The sequence below is a fragment of the Myotis myotis genome, unplaced genomic scaffold (assembly GCF_014108235.1).
Source record: "Myotis myotis isolate mMyoMyo1 unplaced genomic scaffold, mMyoMyo1.p scaffold_m19_p_17, whole genome shotgun sequence".
Classification (NCBI taxonomy): Eukaryota; Metazoa; Chordata; class Mammalia; order Chiroptera; family Vespertilionidae; genus Myotis; species Myotis myotis.
In genome coordinates, this window is record NW_023416321.1 from 19,885,442 (window position 1) to 19,906,111 (window position 20,670).

General features: G+C 39.2%; 1 protein-coding gene across 9 annotated transcripts in view; it reads left to right on the forward strand.

Moving 5' to 3' along the window:
- KANSL1 (KAT8 regulatory NSL complex subunit 1) overlaps positions 1-20,670 on the forward strand; it is a 164,912-nt gene that overhangs the window by 50,802 nt on the left and 93,440 nt on the right. The window lies entirely within an intron of this gene.

Here is a 20,670-nt window from a genome sequence, read left to right on the forward strand (position 1 = left end):
GGAGAATGGGATTCTTTGTTTATAAGTACCTAGATTCCATTTGTCTTTTTTCTAATTTTAGGTAGGTGAATGCATATACTTGTTAGTGACGAAATGGAAGATATTTCTGGTATAGTTGCTGTAGGCTAAAAGCTGCTAATTTATTTTTAAAATCTAATTTATTAAAAATAGACATCTATTTGTAAAACTGTACTCATTCTTTGAGTGAATAGATTTTTTTTTGAAGCTGGACATAAGTTATTTTTATAAGTTTCTATGACTTGACTTCAGAATTTGTTGCTTCTAGTAGATGGGGACAGAAATTTAGTTGACCTAGTTCACTTTGCTGGAGTTTATAGTTGGTTTAATTGAGCTTTCAGTCGAGAATGTACCCCGTCTTCACTTTTAACACTTGCGGTTTCCTCTCCTTTTTAAGGACTAATAATCAGAAAATGCTCTGAGTATTTTATAGGTTACATCTAAGCACAATTCACTTTTTCACAACTTGTCTCTACCTAAAATAGCCCATCTTTGTCAGATTTGGATTTTATTTTCTCTCAGCTAAGTTAAATGTATTAGCTTATTTGGGATAAATTCTTATTGGTGTTTCCAAATCTGTTTTTTTGAAGAAAATTCTGCATAAGCTTTGAGTGGCACTCAGTTGGTGTGGTGGAGCTCATATACTTCGCTCCTAATTCTGCATTTGGCTCCTTATGGATTAACAAGGAAGTACAGTATATAAATATATCTCCTTAAAGATAAATCAGTCTATGCCAGGGGTGGGCAAACTTTTTGACTCGAGGGCCACAATGGGTTCTTAAACTGGACCGGAGGGCCGGAACAAAAGCATGGATGGAGTGTTTGTGTGAACTAATGTAAATTCAAAGTAAACATCATTACATAAAAGGGTACGGTCTTTTTTTTCAATAGTTTTATTCATTTCAAATGGGCCGGATCTGGCCCGCGGGCCGTAGTTTGCCCACGGCTGGCCTATGCCCTAACCGGTTTGGCTCAGTGGATAGAGCGTTGGCCTGCGGACTGAAGGGTCCCAGGTTCGATTCCGGTCAAGGGCATGTACCTTGGTTGCGGGCACATCCCCAGAGCGGGGTGTGCAGGAGGCAGCTGATCGATGTTTCTCATCGATGTTTCTCACTCTCTATCCCTCTCTCTTCCTCTGTAAAAATCAATAAAATATATTTAAAAAAAAGATAAATCAGTCTACTTTTTTTTTTTTAATTCTCAATCAAGGATATGTTTTTATTGATGAGAGAGAGAAACAAACATTCATGTGAGAGAGAAACATCGGTCAGTTGCTTCCCATATGCACCCCAACCAGGGATTGAGCCTATAACCTTGGTATGTGTCCTGACCTGGAATCGCACCGGCAACCTCTTGGTGTACAGGACAACACTCCAACCGAGCCACCTGGCCAGGGTAGTCAGTCTATATTTTATCTACTTAAAAGTGCTAAACTTGTGAAAAAGGGAAACATGATAATTTGGAAAAGATGGGCAGGATAGTTGACTAGCAAATCCTCTCTCATTTCTACTTTGGGTAGGGATTTTGTAAAGGTTGGATTACTAGAGAAGGCTCAAATAGGTGGCTATGTTGGAATAATTGTTTTTTCCTTGACTGTAGTAAAAAGGTAACTAAGATTTTCATTGGAGACTTAATTGAGGCAGCTGTACTTTTAAGTTTAAGTAAATTTCCTTTTTTCTTAAATGGATTACTAGTTTACATCACCTTGTGAGTATTTGTGGCATTATCCGTACTGACTTTGCTGCATAAACCATTGCTTCAAAAAAATCTTAATGTTAGCCTATCCAGTTTGGCTCAATGGATAGCGTGTCAATCTGCGGACTGAAGGGTCCCGGGTTTGATTCCGGTCGAGGGCAAATGCCTGGGTTGCAGGCTTGATCCCCAGTAAGAGGGCATGCAGGAGGCAGCCAATCAATGATTCTCTCATCATTGATGTTTTAGTCTCTCCTCTCTTCCTCTCTCAGAAATCAACAAAAATATGTTAAAAAAATCTTAATGTTGAATTTTTTGTGTTTTAGAGTAATTTCATATAACAAATACTGTAGTTGAAGCATGTTACTTACATGTGCTTGTTTTGTGTATTTGAGAAAATAATCTAGAAGCTTACTGTTTTCAGTATGCCTTGTATTGAAAAAGTTTTTAAGTTTTGGTAATGTGGGTAACTCTAATCCAGTGAAATAAAAATAACTAAGAGAGAACTTTTTTTATTCCATGGGATAATCTAGTGATTTGAAAAGACCTTAGTCTCTTCACTCACTACTTAGTTCTGGGCCTTCTCATATAATGAATGGTTTGTTGATTTGGAAGAGTGTGAAGTGCAAGGACAGTTCACAGATATTTTAGGGATCAGTTGAACCCACTTACAATTTAAGTAAGAAAAATATGGAGAACTAAAGATACTGTGAAGTAAATATACTTTTGTACATTTTCATGTAATTGAATCAAAATTAAAAGCACCAATACACCACTACTTCAAAGATCTTGTTGAGCAAGGCCAACAGTTTGACTCTTAATGCAAGTATCTAGCCAGGTGTTTTATTTATCTTTTAATTATACATATATATATATATAGAGAGAGAGAAAGAGATTGATTGATTGAGATTGATTTGTTGTTCCACTTAATTATGCATTCATTGATTGATTCTTGTATGTGCCCTGACCAGGAATTGAACCTGCAACCAACCTTGTTGTATTGGGAGGCCACTCTAACCAACTGAGCTACCCAGTCAAGGTGGTAGGCAGGTGTTTGTTGACCATCTCAGTGTTTTAAAGATTTTTCAGTAATTGGCCAGACAATGAGAATGGAGGTATTGCTTTGATTAAAAAAGAAAAAAAGGGAAAGTCTTTGGATTCTGAGAAGCCTTTTCTTAGAGATCTAGTAGTCCATTCCAAATCCCATAACCACATTTAGAATTCTTGAGTCCTAGAATAAATAAAACTGGTGAGTTTAAACTTGATTTCCCTTTCTGGTAGTCTAATATTTCACTCCTTTACTGAAGAACTTCTGCCAGAGATAAAGTTGCTTCTGTACTAAATATTTTCAGCCATGATGAAAATATTTAGTACAGGATACTGTTGAAATGTTTTGAAATAATGCTGCTTATAAATTATAAGTGGATGGTTCTGTGAAAATTGCAAGCCTTCACTAAGAATTCATTTGTTTTTTCTTTTCTAACTCTTAAGAGGAAAAACTAAGTCCTAGACCAGTGATGGTGAACCTATGATACGCGTGTCAGGTGACACGCGAACTCATTTTTTTTTTGGTTGATTTTTGTTAAATGGCATTTAAATATATAAAATAAATATCAAAAATATAAGTCTTTGTTTTACTATGGTTGCAAATATAAAAAAAATTTCTACATGTGACACAGCACCAGAGTTAAGTTAGGGTTTTTCAAAATGCTGACATGCCAAGCTCAAAAGGTTCACCATCACTGTCCTAGACACATGCTAGCAGTAGCAGAATGATTGATTTTTATATGTTGAGTTTTTGGCAAATTGTTTATCATTGTACTAGGGGCCCAGTGCAGGAATTCATGCAACTTGAAAGGAACTCTGGGCCATGAGGTTGCAGTGGGCACAGGGGCGGGTCTTGGCCCATCCTCCGCACCCCCACCCAGCCACTGCCACTCCCACATGCTGATGGTGCTGGCCCTGCTTGCACCCACTGACTGATGGTGCGGTGCGATTGGGGCTGGTGCTGGCAGTGGGTGCAAACGGGGCCATCATCGGCAGCAGGTGCGAGAGGTGACTGTCAACTCCGATTGCCCCTCAGGAGCAGGGGGAGATGGAGAAGCTCTGAGGGGCAATAGGGGCCGGCCACCGCTGCTTGCACCTGGTGACAGCACTGAGGATCAGAGCCAGCGCCGGGCACCAATAGCGTGTGTGAGCAGTGGCTCTGGCGCTGGCAGCAGGTGAAAGCGCCAGGTGGGAGTGCGGTGCATGGGAGCAAAGAATTTTCAGTAACCAGCAGAGGCCCGCCCCAATGACAGCGATCGGCACCTACCTTGGTCTGGCACTCCCACTTACCTGCTCCACCATCCCACTGCAGCCGATGCCTGCCATGTTCTGCGCTCTGCCTCATTCTCCCCATGTTCCAGCGCGCACCTCCTGGTGATCAGTGCACGTCATAGCAATCAGTTGTTCTGCTGTTCGGTCTGTTTGCATATTAGCCTTTTATTATATAGTATTATACTTTACAAATAGTAAATTTTGTATTACTGGACGGTGTTTTAGAAAAATTCTTTCCTTTTTCTTAATATATATATATATATTAAAATCCTTACCTGAGGATAGTTTTCCCATTGAATTTTTTTGAAAGAATGTAAGGTAGGGAGGAGGGGGAGAGAGAAACATTGATGAGAGACACTTTGATTGGTTGCCTACCGCACTGGGGCTGGCAATTGAACCTGCAACCAAGGTGCATGCCCTTGACCAGGAATTGAACCCGAGACCCTTCGGTCTATGAGCGAGACTTATCAAACTGGCCGGGGCTGATTAATATTTTTAGTTAACTGATTTTATGTTTAGTTTAAAACTGTCGCCTTTCTATTTTAAGCTCTTTTGGGGAAATCTTTCTAAAATGTATTATGTAATTGTCTTGGTACATGTCACTACTAGTGTGAAAATCAAGGAACTAACAAGAAAGCTGTGTTTTAATAAATACCTTAATGTTTAAAAAATTTTTTTAAAGCCTCACCTGAGGATATGTTTATTGATTTTGAAGGGAGAGACAGAGGCAGAGATATACACTGAGTGGCCAGATTATTATGACCACCTGACGTTTGTAGGCAAATTAGCTATAATTTCCTGCTCAGGTTGCTAGAGGGCCAGATCATTATAAACGTCTGAATAGCACAGCATACCTAAGTATAGTTGCTGATCAAGTTCATCTATCATGTTGATGGCGTATCCCAATGGAGATGGCTTCTTCCAACAAGACAATGCGCCATGCCACGGTGCTCGTATTGTGCAGGAGTGGTTTCAAGAACATGAGGGAGACTTTACCTTGTTTAGGTGGCCCCCACAATCACCAGATCTCAATCCAATTGAGCATTTGTGGGACGAAGTTAAGAGAGCCATCAGGCAGCTGGTTCTACAACCATCAAATCTCACAGGACTGGGCAGTGCTTTTCATTAGGCATGGTGTCCGATTCCTCGCATCCCCTTTCAACATCTAGTGGAGTCAATGCCAAGAAGAATTGCCGCAGTATGGAAGGCAAAAGGTGGCCCAACGAAGTACTGATGGGGTGGTCATAATAATCTGGCTGGTCATAATAATCTAGCCAGTCATAATAATCTAGCCATTCAGTGTACATCTACTGGTTGCTTCCCATACACGCCTTGACTGGAGATTAAAGTTGCAATATGTGCCCTGACGGGGAATTGAACCTGCAACCTTTTGGTGTATGGGACGATGCTCCAACCAACTGAGCAACCCGGCCAGGGCTAATGTTTAATTCTTAATTGTAGAAGTAGAAACAAAAGCATTTATTTATCTCCTATGTATGTAATATACTCTTGAGTGTGTGCTTGTGCGTGCGCTCTCATCTGAACTTTAGTTTATCTTTATATTCCACTTTTTCTTTTCCTCCTAAGAGTTTTGTCCTGTTATTTTGTCATGAATTCCTGAATTTGGTTTTTATTTTCTTGGTCTGTCTATGGTAAGTACTTGCTGTTAAGAAAATATTTTTTTCAGGTAGATTAGTATTCTGGGTACCTGGACATTAATGTAGACCTCTTTCCCTAAAAAAATTTTTTTCTTACTGAACTGTTAAAATAGGCTTATCTTGGTGGTTAGCATAAAATTCATCCCATAAAACATTTCATTGTGACTATTGAAATGTGTTTTATATATTAAGTATATATTATACAATGCCTTCTCTACAAGGACCTCAGGGAGAAAGACGTTCAAATAAGAGTAATTGTATTTTTCCCTAAGCTTTTAAGTCTGTTTTTATTACCTGGCTGTTGTGATTTGTGTTGTTCACAAAGTTTCTATTTTCCTGTTGGCTTTTAGAACTTTAGAGCCAAGCTTATTGTACTCTTTAAAAGCCTCATTCTTGGCTTCATTTTGTTCTCCTAGTTCTTACTTTATTTTCATGGTTTTATTTCTTCTGCTTTAATTTATTCTAACCTATGTTTTATTTGTCAAGTAGCCTTCTAATGTCCACATCAGGGTTGGGTAAAAATTAAACTAGATGCTCAGTGTAATGACACTAAAGTTATTTGAATTTTGGGTTATCTTGATTGTAGTGACTCTTTACTTTTGAGGAATTTCACACTCTTGGAGTTGTTAATGAAGACTTCCAGATACAATGAATTACTAGTATGTTTGTAGATTTTGCTTTTTTGGCACTCTGGAATGCGTTGTGTTGTAGCTTCTACTTGAATTTATTAAGTATACACAGATGATGTTGCCAAAGTCATTTTGATTTGTGCTTATTTCCCTATTTATCTTTTCACAGAATGATGGAGTGAGAGAAAGAAATATTAGCCAGGACCTAAGATCTAAGGGTGGCTAGGATTTCGATACAAAGTTTTCTTTTGGTTGTGGCCTACTGAGGTAGGTTAGTACAGGCACAGCATAAACAGGACAGAGGCTAAAAGGCATGGGGCTTTGGTGGCTAGAGGGGGGGTATTTTAAAGACCAGGGCTAACCATGTAATCACTTTTCTAATAAAAATAAGTAGAACTGACCTAGATGACCTCTAGGGCTCAAAGTACTTTAAATTGTGCTACTATATCTTTAAATAACATTGATGGCAAAAGTCTCTATAAGTCACTGAGGTAACTTGAAACAAAACAGCTTTCTTGGCTTGTGACCCAGAGCTTTGATTCTTTTAATGCCTTAGGTTTTGTTGTTGCTGTCCATAAAGGGATTATTGTATTTCTCTGTGTGTGGGATACATATGTGAAACTAATTCCCTTGTGTTCTTATACAAGTTACTTCAGAGCTGAGTACACTTTCATTTTGTGAACACCTTTGATTTAATGCCCTTTGTTTTTCTGTTAGCCTGCCTATGACATGCAGTGGCAGAAACAGGAACTTTTGTATTTACTCCCTTTTCCCTGTCCCCCTTTTTTCCTGCGAATATATATATGCCAATAAAGAGAATTATTCTTGGTGCTTCTTTACATATTTCAATAATGAGAATTATTCTTGGTGTTGCTCTTGTGATTCAGAAGGAAGTTGGGCAACAGAAATTTGGGTTACCTACTTGCTGCAGATGTAATTGTTACAAATGTTTTTTGTTGCCTAAACAAAAGTTGAGTTTTAAGTATTCTTTTATGATTAGTGTTTAAGTAGTCATGTAATAAGTACTTGCTGAATGAGCAAATGTGTGAGACACAGGAGCTGCCATAGGTAAATAAACTGAGTCTCTGTCCTCAAGAAGTTTAAAGTTTTGATGTGGAGTGGAGATATGGTAAGACAAAGATGAATACTTAGTGCCTGGTACATCTAATCTAATAAAAAGGTAATATGCAAGTTAACCATCACTCTGACACAAAGATGGCGGCGCCCATAGTGTCCGTGCCCTGGCCATGGAGGGAGGGAGGGCTGCAGACACAACGCGTGGGGGGTCCTCTGCGCATGAGCTGCAGAGGAAACACCTTTTCTGACAGCTCATTGGCTAAGCTCCCTGTACGCTACCACTCGCAGTGTTCTTGGTAATTTGGGTAATAAGAAGCCAAGAAGGTAGGTGATCTAGGGTTTTTCCACCACACTCATGGAGGAAAAAACTAAGGTCTGCTGCTGGAGGGGCTAAGAAATGTCATATCCTGCCCTAGCTGGTTTGGCTCAGTGGCTAGAGCCTCGACCTGCCAACCCCAGGGTCCAGGTTTGATTCTGGTAAAGGGCATGCACGTAGGTTGCAGGCTCCTCCCTGGCTAGGGCCCAGGTCAGGGTTCATGCAGAGGCAACCAGTCGCAGGGTCCCTCTCACATTGATGTTTCTCTCTCTTTCCCTCTCTCTTCCAAGCTCTCTAAAAATCAATTGAAACATCCTCAGGTGAGGATAAAAAAAAAATAAAAATAAATAAATGTCATATCCTATGGAAGACACATCTTGAAAATGCCTAAAGAAAGTTGTCATTTTTTTGTGGTGAAGGGACTGGAGTCCGTGTTGATGAAAACACCTTGGTGACTGGCAGTGGCAGCAACAGTGGGGTGATGGGGCTGGCACCTTCCCCTGATCAACCTGGTCACCTCTTGCAGAGGGAGGCCAGACTGTGGCTTAGGCCCACTCCCCATCAGTAGGACATCCCCTAAGGGCTCCCAGTCGGTGAGAGGGGGCAGCCTGGGCTGAGGGACACCCCTCCCCCCCAGTGCACAAATTTCATGCACTAGGCCTCTAGTCTTCTATATTTATAAAAGGCAATATGCTAAGTGTCTGACTATCTTACCAGTCGCTATGACCCTCACTGACCATCGGGGGCAGATGCTTAATGCAGGAGCTGCTGAGCTGCAGAGACTTGGCAGCGGCAGTTCTCGGGTGATGCACCCCGAAACCAGAGAGGAGGGAGCCTGATTTCTTGCTGGGCAGTGTGATTCTACCTTCAGCTGTGGGTTATGTTGTTGCTGGGGCATTGTTGGGACCCGAATCTGGTTTAATGCACACTTGCATTTGCAGTCGACACCCTGTATGACAGCAACTTTGCAGAGTGCCCTCTTGCACCCCAGGACCCCTTGGGGGATGTCGGAGAGCTGGTTTCAGCTCAATCCCCACAGGCCAGGCCAAGGGACCCCACCTGCCAGAGGGACTCCGCTCACTCCACAGATGCTGGGTAAGGGACCACGGGAGGTTGGCTTCAGGGCGTGTCCGGCCTGTCTCGTCCAGTCCCGCCCCACTGGCCACCTTCTAATTAGTTTCCTTTCAATGTGCACAAATCCATGCATTGGGTCACTAGTAGTGATATAAAGTAAATGCTGGTTGATACAAATGAAATAGGAACCTATTACAGCTGGTTGATGGTATTAGAAAGAGAGGATAGTAGAAATGAGCCTTGAAGGGTGGCTAGGATTTCGATAGAAAGTTTTCTTTTTGTTGTAGCCTACTGAGGCAGGTTGGTATAGGAAGAAGGCACAGCATAAACAGTACAGAGGCTAAAAGGCCTGGTGGCTAGAGTGGGGCTATTTAGAGACCTAGTAATAAGGGTGATAAATCTAGTGTAAAAAGGAAAAGAGAAAATTCCAGAGATGATGCAGAAGCAGATTTAATAAGACTTAACAGTAGATGTATGGGGGCAGTGAAAGAGGGATCATCATAGATGATTTAAGTTTTAATCTTGGGTAGGTTATAAGCGTACAGTTTTTAAAATAACCCTAATAGCTCATAAGAGTCTGGGTTCTTTACTAGTGTCTTAAAAATGAAGGTTTCTGTGTTCCTTACAAGTTACAGCAAGTGTTAAAAATCAGACAATAGACTTTCAAGTAATCCTCTATAAAAAGAGGGAGTAGTGGTCTTGTACAGAGGCCTCAAAGACACACATTGGAGACTTTGGAATTAATTCATTTATCAGATGTATTAGGTTCTTACTATGAGCTGAGGTGCTAGGTATATACTGTGGTGAATAAGAGATACAATCTCTGCCCTGCTCTCATGGGGGAATATAGGGTAGAAAGAGATATTAATTATTTAAACAAGTGATCCCATAATTAATGATATATTTATGAAGGTTGTGGGTGCCACAGAAATGAAGTTCATAGTGCTATGAGAGTCCATATAGGACATCTAATTAAGATGGGTGGGGATGCCATACAAGTATCCTGAAGAAGTAATATGTAAACTGAGATTTGAATGAAGAGAAGAAATTGGTGGTGAAGAAGAAGAGTGTGTTACAGATTGAAGAAACAGCATATGCTTGCTAAGGACTTGGAAATGGGAGATGCTTGATACTTTCAAGAACAGAGCAAAGTGTAAGGAGAGTGGTGAGAAATAAGGCCAGGGAGGGAGCGAGCTAGAAGCCAGGTGATATGGGTGGCTTTGTAGGTCATCTCAGATTTAATTTTTTTCTTTTTAATCTTCAACCAATGATACATTTATAGATTTTTAGAGAGAAAGGAAAGGGGAAGGGAGAGGAGCGGGGGTGGAGGGGATAGAGATAGACATCAAACAGTTGCCTCCCGTATGTACCCTGACTGGGTATCAAACCCACAACCTAGGTATATAGTCTGATGGGAATTGAACTGGCAAACTTTGGGTATGAGAGGACGCTCCAATCAACAGAGCCACCTGGCCAGGGCTCAGGTTTAAATTTTTAATGTGAAGCCATTGACAGGGTTTACATATCATTAGATTTTTAAAAGACCCCTCTCTTAATGTGTGAAGAAAGGAATGGATATGGACTTTGGGAGATCAGCTAGGCTGTTGTGGTAACCCAGGTAAGAGATTCTGAATGGTGGACTTGGCCTTTGGCAGGGAAGTGAGAGAATTGGTTATTGGAGGTGGAGTAACTAGGACCTGTGATTGATTTGATGCAGTGGAAAGAGGGAAAGAGGTATTATGGGTGATTACCAGATTTTTTGCAGGAGTAACTGGATTGAATGAACGTATTGAGATGGGGAAGGAGCAAATGGGGCAGGCTATTACTTGCAGTGGGAATATACTAATTTTCATTGAAACATTTTTGGCTGTTGGTATACCCAGAGGTTTCAGTGTCATTTGCAGAGCACCATATTAGATTCCATCATCATGGTAAAATAAATTGTTTTACTAGAAAAGGAAAAGCTTGGGTCCACATTCTATTTTAAATGAATAGTATTTGCATTAGTTTCTCTTTTCTCTTCCTAGACAGAGACCAAAATGGACTAGATTATTTTGCAAGCTAGGCAGAAATTTATGCTTAAGGTTATGTGCTTTCATATCTACTAGTTTCATTGTCTTTTTCCTATTTCCCATTGTGTATTTAAAATTATGCACATATATTTAATGTAAAGAGAGCATTAAGTGTCTTTTAAAAAAAATAATATATTTTTATTGATTTCATAGGCCATAACCTGGTTCATAGATCAGTGCTTAACCATTGAGTTATGCCAGCCAGGCTTAAATCATTTTCTTTTATATTTATTTTATATTTTTTTAAATTGATTTCAGAGAGGGAAGGGGAGAGAGAAACATCAGCAATGAGAGCGAATAATTGATCGGCTGCCTCCTACACGTCCCCACTGGGCATCGAGCCCGCAACCCGGGCATGTGTCCTTGATCGGAATTGAATTGGGGTCCCTTCAATCCATAGGCTGACACTATCCACTGAGCCAGACTGTTAGGGCTACATTATTGAATATAATAAAAGGCTAATATGCAAATTGACTGAATGGCAGAACGACCGGTCACTATCACGTGCACTGACCACCAGGGGCAGATGCTCAATGAAGGAGCTGCCTCTGGTGATCAGTGCACTCCCACAGGGGGAGTGCCGCTCAGCCAGAAGCCCTGAGCCAGGGCTCACGGCTGGCAAGCGCAGCCACGGTGGCAGGCGCCTCTCCTGCCTATGCAGCAGCGCTAAGGATGTCCGACTGACCCGGGGGGTGGGGGGTGAGCGGGCCTAAGCCAACAGTTGGGCATCCCCCCCCAGGGCTCCCGAATTACGCGAGGGCGCAGGCTGAACTGAGGGAACCCCCTGAGTGCATGAATTTCGTGCACTGGCCTCTAGTTTTTTTATGCATGTTTTACTTTTGTCTAATAGAATAAGTGTAGTGACCATTTTCTTGCTCACCCTTTAATTGATTCCTATTTGTGCTTCTGGTACTTGAAAGATGCATCCTGAGAAAATAGAAATTGGGAGAGATAGAGCTTAGTACCTTTGGGATTTAGTGTGAAACCTGGGAGATCAGAGTCCCAGGAGAATTTTAACTGAACTGATTTGGTAGAGGTAGGAGACAACATTTGAACCAACTTAGCCTAAGCAGACAACAGAGTTGAGACATATTGATAGAGCAAAACTAATAGCCTGCGTTTGTTGAATATTTTGAGGTAGGCAGTGTTATGAATGCTATACACGCATTATTTTATTTAATTTTATAATACAAAGAGGTAGATAGTATCTTAGTTTTACGGACTCCGACTGAAGAATGAAACGTTTAAGTAACTTGCTAAATGTCACACAGCTAATAAATCTAATATATAAGAAATAAAAAGTATTACTCTAGGCTCTTCACCCACAGCCTGAGCATAAACACTATTAGTAAAACAATCAAATTATCCTTTAGACTTGGTTGATGAAAAGAAATCTAAACATAAAATATGTTATTTCACATTATATTCAAGAGACTTTATAGTAATACTAAGTAATTTGGTAATGTATTTTGAGGAAAGGTACATGGTCTGTATCCTTTAGCCCAGCCGTGGGCAAACTACGACCTGCTTGAAATGAATAAAACTATTGGGAAAAAAAAACCGTACCCTTTTATGTAATGATGTTTACTTTGAATTTATATTAGTTCACACAAACACTCCATCCATGCTTTTGTTCCAGCCCTCCGGTCCAGTTTAAGAACCCATTGTGGCCCTCGAGTCAAAAAGTTTGCCCACCCCTGCTTTAGCCTGAAGTAGTACCCTGCTACTCATTTCTTTCATAGAATATAATTTAGATAGGTTGCGAAGGAGCTAAATTGATTTTTAGGAAAGAAAAAAAGAACCAAGGGAATTTATATGTATTGATTACACCTTCTATATTAGGTGGTTTACAGTATTTAACCTTTAAAATATGATGAAGTGATATCACCATTTTACATTTGAATCCCAAGACTATAGATGTGTTAAATAATTTGCTGGAGGTCAAAGTGAAGATAAAACTAGTTCTTTGTTACTGCTCTTTTCGTTTTTCTTTGGGAACTTTTTGGGAAGAAGTCAGGAAGATTCTGTTTTGAGAAATGCAGCAACTTGAAGGCACATAGCTTTTTAGAAGCCTCTTTGACAGCGTTTTACACTGATGGACATGGCATTGACCAGGAAGGGTGATGGGAAGGTTAAATAGATTTCCTCTACTGTAGTAAATCTAGAGAAGTGACCTATTTTGTAATCTCCACCACCCCCCGCCCCGCTCCCCCCATCAAATGGGTGAAAAAACATTTTTGACATGCTAAAGGGATGATTTGTATTTTAACTTATGTGGAAAAATCCTTTTATTTCCCCAGTTGCTGGAAAAAGAAATATTTTAAGATGTGAAAATATTTTGTGCTCTTATTCTTTTATATTCTTTATTTTTTAGTCGTCTTTTGTGGTTACAGCTAATATATGAATCATAAACATGTATTTAGTGTTTATGAAAATATTTTCCTCAAGAAATCTCTTGTAAATCTGGTTACATTGCTTTGGAAATTAAGAACTTGAAAGGCATGAAATAGCAGAATACTCTCCTGATTGGTTTCTACCCATTTATATGAATTTGTGTTGTTTCACTGTCTGATTCTGATTAACATTAAGTATCTTATTTTTATTGATTTGATAATCACCAGACAAACCTGAAGGATGAACTTGAGGTTTTCTTAGCCTTTGTGGGATTAGTACTAATCAGGAGCAATATAGTAGAAAGGATTCTGGACTAATATTGAATTGTTAATTTTAGTTTTGTGTTTTAATCTTCCTAGGTTTAAATTCCTCATTTTAGTCATATTATTTATACCTTTTTGAATAATGATGAGACACAGGCTGGGATGGGAAAGGCTTTTGTCACTGTTAGGCATACTGTCTGTTTTGCTGAGGTATGCTGAGTGGCCAGGTGACCTTTTGAGTAGCTCATATTACCTGCATTTCCATGGGGAGTCTGCAAACTGGGTCCCCTCAGGGAGTTAGTAGTAGAACTGAAGCAGTCTGCTCACTGTTTCTCTCATGAGACAACCTGGTGACAGTGTGTGTGCCTGTATTGTGGTAACTGTTATTTTATTTTATATTTTTGTTGTGTTCCACTTATGGCAATGAAGAAACCTGAAAGTAAGGTTGCAAAGTATAGACCCTGAGGCTGAGGTGTAGTGAGAAGTGAAGACAGAGGCTTTACCAGATCTGTGTCCATTTCTGTTAATAATGTTATGCTTTGGAAATAAATATGAAAAACAGTCACCTATTCTCTTCTCTTCCCCCAGATAAGCAAAAACAATAAAAAATTTTCATTTTAAAAATAAATAAATAGCTCTTTTTTATTCCTGTTTCTTAGACACAATTGGTTAAAAATTATTATACGTAGATTGTAAAGTTCATTTACATAGAACAAATAAGGGACCAGCTGCCTTTTGACACTGCCAAATATAAAAGCAGAATTTCAGTGATTGCTTTTTAGATACATAGAGTTGACAATGTTGAATCCTTCAGTGATTCATTTAGTTGCCTTTCAGAGGATTTTACTCTTTAGAATGAAAAGATCTGGAGTTTTTCTTTAACAATTCTCTTCAGATCTTGAGAGTTTTCTCAGGTTGCTGCAACCACTGTTTCTCCACATTTCCAACTGGGTGAAAATGCTTTTTTTTTTTGAACTGGCACTCCCCTAGCAGATTTTTCCAGCAAGTATTTGGGCACACCCTATACACAGTAAGATGAAAACAGAGTGAAGCTTGCTTAAGACTCATTTGCTTCTACCCAACTGTATTTGAAATTTATCTCTTATGCAAATTTAAGTGTTCACAGAAGTGGAAAGGCTAATTTTGTATTTGCAGGAAGTTTGCTTGGTGCAATGATTGTCTTCCCAATTTGTTCTTAATGATAAGTTGATAGTAAGTAGGCCTCAGACCCAAGAGTTGAGACTGTGAGGTGACTTTGATATTTGCAAGAGTATATGAGTTTTGGTTTTACATTTTATTAGGTGTGGGAGGTTAGTATTTTTACTTAATGTGCGAAGCAATGTTAGATTATTTACACTTTCATGATTTATTGTAAATAGATTGATAGTATTGATGAATTAAATTTCCTTAATTTTATCCATGAACATTAAGATTGGCTGACATATTTGGGTGTTTCCTAGTAGACCAGCATTCAAAGAGCTTACATTCCTTTAATAGTCCTTTAACAGTGATCAGAGAAGCTACCTTTGCTGATAATCTGAGTAGAAACTAAGATGTATCATCATTGAAGGTAGTCAAAAGTATCCCTGTGGAAGTTCCAGAAAATGAGATCCAGAATTCTCTTAGCAAAAAATAAGTATAAAAAGTTTCAAGGTAACTCAGTTATTTGGAGACTAGCCTTTCAGGAACATCTACCATCAAGATTAACGCTTCTCTGATAGTAAAATAAGAAATGATGGAGATACTTTAAAAAGAATTAAGAACTTGATTCTTGCCTTCAAGGAATAATTTATGTGACTGATCCCTCTTCCCCACCACCTTCAAGTAGAAAAGGAAGCATTAGAATTATGCAGTGTATATTTAGTACTAGATACATAGTAGAGACATTAATTGCTGAACTTTAAGATGGAGTGATTACTATGGGCTAAGGTGATCAGAATACCTGAGAAGAGATGGCATTTTCGTTTGGATCAGTGATGTCACTTACCTTTCTAAAAGGAAGTAGCTTGTTTCAGGTCCAAGGATGAGGGACCTCAGGTGAGGATATTGGTGTTGGCAGAGAGGAGAGCTATCTGCCAGAGAGAAAAGTTTCAATAAAATGGAAGATGAAGTTGGAGAAGGGTAAGTTAGGATCACATTGTTTTTGAATGCCATTTGGTGCATTTGGATTTTATCCTAAGAATAGTGGACAATCATGAACATGAATGGCATGATTAAAGTGCTCATAATAGTTTTTGATAGTGGTGTGGTTTGGATGGACTGAGATTTAAGACGGTTTGGAGGAGGGTAAGGCTTTAAAAGCAATACTCTATGAATAAAAGTTTGGAATCGGGGCAGTGGACATGAAATGGGAAGAAAGGTTCAGATACAAGATTGACATAATAGAGAATTTTAGAGCTCTCTCTGGACATGAGCACAGATTTATTAGTTATAGATGAGAAATGTAGGTGCAGAGAGGTCAAGTGACTGTGCTAAAGATTATTAGGATAAGAGTCAAAGTTGTACTGGATTTTTAACTCCAAGTCATCTAACATATTTCATTGATAACACACTTTAGGAAACTTGGTGATGGGACTGGATTTTGATCTTGGGAAATTGGCAGAATATTGATGGAACTAGGAGGGGCAAGAAGAGATGTCAGTGTATGGCCTTTTGTTGGAGAAGAATTTCCCTAAGAGGAGTGACTGTGCTTAACTTTTATGTTAGCTCTTAAAGATTAAGAAAAGTTTTTTTCTAATTGAGGTATAATTGACATACATTATATTAGTTTCAGGTGCATAATATAATGATTTGATATTTTTATACTGTTAAATGATCTAGCACAGTAAGTCTAGTTAACATCGACACCATAAATAGTTATAGAATTTTATTTTCTTGTATTGAGAACTTTTTTTTTTTTTTAATATATTTTATTGATTCTTTACAGAGAGGAAGGGAGAGGGATAGAGAGTTAGAAACATCGATGGGAGAGAAACATCGATCAGCTGCCTCCTGCACATCTCCTACTGGGGATATGCCCGCAACCCAGGTACATGCCCTTGACTGGAATCGAACCTGGGACCCCTCAGTCCGCAGGCCGACGCTCTATCCACTGAGCCAAACCGGTTTCGGCTTTATTAGGGTTTTATATAGAGAGATTTATTAATCCTTTACATTTTTGCAGGTAGGAAAAAATGAGTACTAGACATAATAAGTGACTTAACTGCCATCACATAGCTTAATAATTAATAGTTAAAACCATGAGGTAGGCCGAAACCGGTTTGGCTCAGTGGATGGAGTGTCAGCCTGCGGACTGAAAGGTCCCAGGTTCGATTCCGGTCAGGGGCATGTGCCTGGGTTGCGGGCACATCCCCAGTGGGGGATGTGCAGGAGGCGGCTGGTCGATGTTTCTCTCTCATCGATGTTTCTGACTCACTCTCTCCCTTCCTCTCTATAAAAAATCAATAAAATATATTTTAAACAAAACAAAACAAAAAAACCCATGAGGTAGAATGAGGGTTTCATTACTTCAAAGCTTGGGGTTTTCTCTGTTCTTTGTGCTAGTTAATACATAGTAAGCAATTCATTGAATGTGTGGATAGGCATATTTTTATATAGGTGGATGAATGATATAATGGGTGGAGGAACCCTGATGAAAAAATAGATGTTAAAAAATAAAGAAGGTTAGTATGGGAAGTAAAATGACTTGAGGAAACCTTTGAACTTGATGAGAGCAAATATTTAATTTGTCACTGTATTCAAAGCATGGTAGGCATTATGCATTCTTTACCTATGAAATATTTAAAACTTGGTTCCAAAAATTTGGCCAAGTGTGGTAAGAAGACAGAAAATAATAGGAATACTGTGAGTTTACTTTATAAAAATGAGGTTTTCCTTCATTTATTTAGTAAATAGAGATCATGTTCTTATAATATCTCAGGTATTGTATGTTCTTACAATATCTCTAGATTTGACGATAGAGCAGTAAGAAAGATTTCTAGTTTTCCTTTTTCCTGTTTTCCCTTTTAATTAACTGACACTAGTCTCTACTCAAAACTTAAGACTTTATAACAAACTAGAGGCCCGACGCACGAAGATTCATGCAAGAGTAGGCCTTCCTTCCCTTGGCTGCCGGCACCGGCTTCCCACCGGCACCGGCTTCCCTCTGACCCGGGACCTGGGCCTTTGCTCTGGCCTCCACCTTCTGCCTTGTCTCCGGGCTGGAGCCACCTTCCGCCTTTGCTCCGGCCTTGCCGCCCTCCTGTAGCTCCCTCCACCTCCTGCCCCTCCCCATAGCAGGTGTCCTGGCCCAGCCGCCACCGTCTTTGTCGCATCAATTTGCATATTCCTTCCTTATTGGCTGTGGGCGCCTCTTTGTCGTGGAGTGGGGGTCAGTTTGCATATTCCATCTTTATTAGATGGGATTAGGAACTTTCAATGGTAATACTGTGTCTGATGCCTGTAGCATTGATTTTAGCCCACTGGGTTGCAGTGGAGTGTGAATAGGTTTAATGAATTTATCACAGGATTCCTGGTTAGAGGTAAGATTAGTGTGAATCATGTAATTCTGTTATTTTGTGAGTTCTAATTTTGTATATTGGTGGGCTTTTATGATGATCCTTTGACTCCAGTCCTTGCTGTCGGGTGATGCCTTTGGATCAGGTGAAAAATAATTACCTTTTTATTTGACTTACTATCTTTGAATTTGACTTAGCATTTTTAAAGATATTTGAGCCTTTAGACACATTTAAATTCAAACAGCCAGGCTTGCTCTTGATTTAGGGACTTGAAGGCTAATAATGTCTTTGTAGTGTGTGAATAATGGTTTTCTGAAGTCAAGGCAGGAGTCAGGAAATGTGAATTCTATTCCTGGATAACTTGCTGTACCTAGGGCAGAGATCACTTAACTAGCTTTAGCAGCCCTTAGCCTCTGTTCGTGTCTGAGTGTAGCTAGAGAGCCTGGGGAACTGATTGTAACACACTTTAGCCACCTTTACATCTGGATTTTTCCACTGAAGGATGAGTCATTCTTGTGAAACAGTTTTCAAAACAGGAAGATGGAAGCCATGTTGTCATATTGTTTAAGTGCACACTGAAAAGTTTTATGACAATTGTTTGTATCTAGAGGGGTGAATTCACCATTTTTTCCAATGAATATTGAGTGTCTGCTATATTATAAGGATTTGGAGAGGGAACTCTGAAGATAGCATGCTGTTGTTAAACTTTGAGGATACAAAGTGAGATACATAAGTAGTACATTTGACCCTTGAACGATGTGGATTTGAACAGCATGGGTCCACTTACACATAGATTTTATTTTTCAATAAATACTGTAAATGTATTTTTCTTATGATTTTTAAAAAATAACATTTTTCTTTCTCTGGCTTATTTTATTGTACAAATACAGTATAATTCATATGTCACAATATGTATTAAGGGACTGTTTATGTTATCAGCAAGGTAATGCTGTTTGTCATCAGTAAGCTATTAGTAAAGTTTTTGAGGAGTCATAAGTTATACATGGATGTAAGTTTGCGGTATGCAACTCTAAGAATGTTGTAATAAGCTTCTAAAGTTTATAGAAAGGGGAAGATAATATCTGGTTGTAAAATCACAATATTTCAGCGAATGCTTTAGCATGAAATATTTTTGTGTGTGTTAATCCTCATTTCAAGGGTATTTTTTCCATTGATTTTAGGGAATGGGAGGGTATAGAGGGAGGGAGAGAAGACCAATTGGCTGCCTCTGGGATCGAACCTGCAACCCAGGCACGTGCTCTTTGAATGGGAATCAAACCCACTACCCTTCAGTGTGTGAGATCTGATAATCTAACCCTTGAGCAACACCGGCCAGGGCAGCATGAAATACTATTTTGACTATCAGACATTAGAGAGGATGGGGTTGGGTAGAGAATAAGTAGGTAGAGTAAAAAGGGGATAAAGGGGGATTAGGGAATAGAGATGAGCCACGGGAGTCAAATATGAATAGAAGCTCAGCAGAAGAGGTTAGCATAATGTTTTGAGAGAGAAGTTTTACAGTCTCACTGTGTAGCATCTGCTTTCTATACCTGGTGTTACACTGTACTCTAGCTTTGTTGTAACCCCAACCCTAAATAACAAATGTTCAGGAGAAGTATTTTAATCTGTAAATAATTGAAGAATTGTGATATTTTTCTTTATATTTTTTATACTGTTTGTGAGACTCGACTCCCAGCCCAGAAAATAAAAGTAACCTTGTCAAACTAAACCTTGAACATTTTGCTTTGTTTTTAATTTACACAGGTTTAATTAAATTTACACAGGCGATACTGTGTTTTGGCATAATTTGGTCCATGACAGTTAAATTGCGCTTGTGTTTTGCCTTCTAGGTCATTAATGCTTTGAACCTTCTGGTTTTCTTCTATTGGTTTTATTAAATTGTGAAGCCCGAGAGGAAAGGTACTATGTAAATTTAATAAAAAATTTCCCTTCCCCTTTTGTTTCTTTTTTCTTTCTGAATATTCTTGGAACTTTCTGGGGACAGAGAACCCGAGTCAGGTGGGCATTGGAAAAGGCCTTTGGATTTGGTTGATAAATGACTAGAAGAAATGAGGGAGGATTGACCTTTGAGCAACCAGTCTATGTAGAGAATTTATGTCATGCATTTTACCATTGAGGATTTCAATTTAAATGTGAGTGTTGATACTGTCAAATTTCTACTTTTTGTGACTCATTTCAATCCTCAGCATTTCTAGGGGAAATTTTTTATTTTAGTAGAAGAGAGTAAAGATTTGGTTTATCTCTACTTACAACTAAGAAGGATGATTATGGGTATGTGAATATGTACGTGCATATGTAAAATAAATTTAATTTAATTTTGGTGGTGAATTCATAATAACTGTCAGGTTTTAGGAAAGAAAACTTTGATTAAGAAAAGGAACATTAGCCGAAACCGGTTTGGCTCAGTGGATAGGGCGTCGGCCTGTGGACTGAAGGGTCCCGGGTTCGATTCCGGTCAGGGGCATGTGCCTGGGTTGCGGGCACATCCCTAGTGGGAGATGTGCAGGAGGCGGCTGATCGATGTTTCTCTCTCATCTATGTTTCTAATTCTCTCTATCTCTCTCCCTTCCTCTCTGTAAAAAATCAATAAAATATATTTTTAAAAATATTAAAAGAAAGAAAAAAAAAAAAGAAAAGGAAC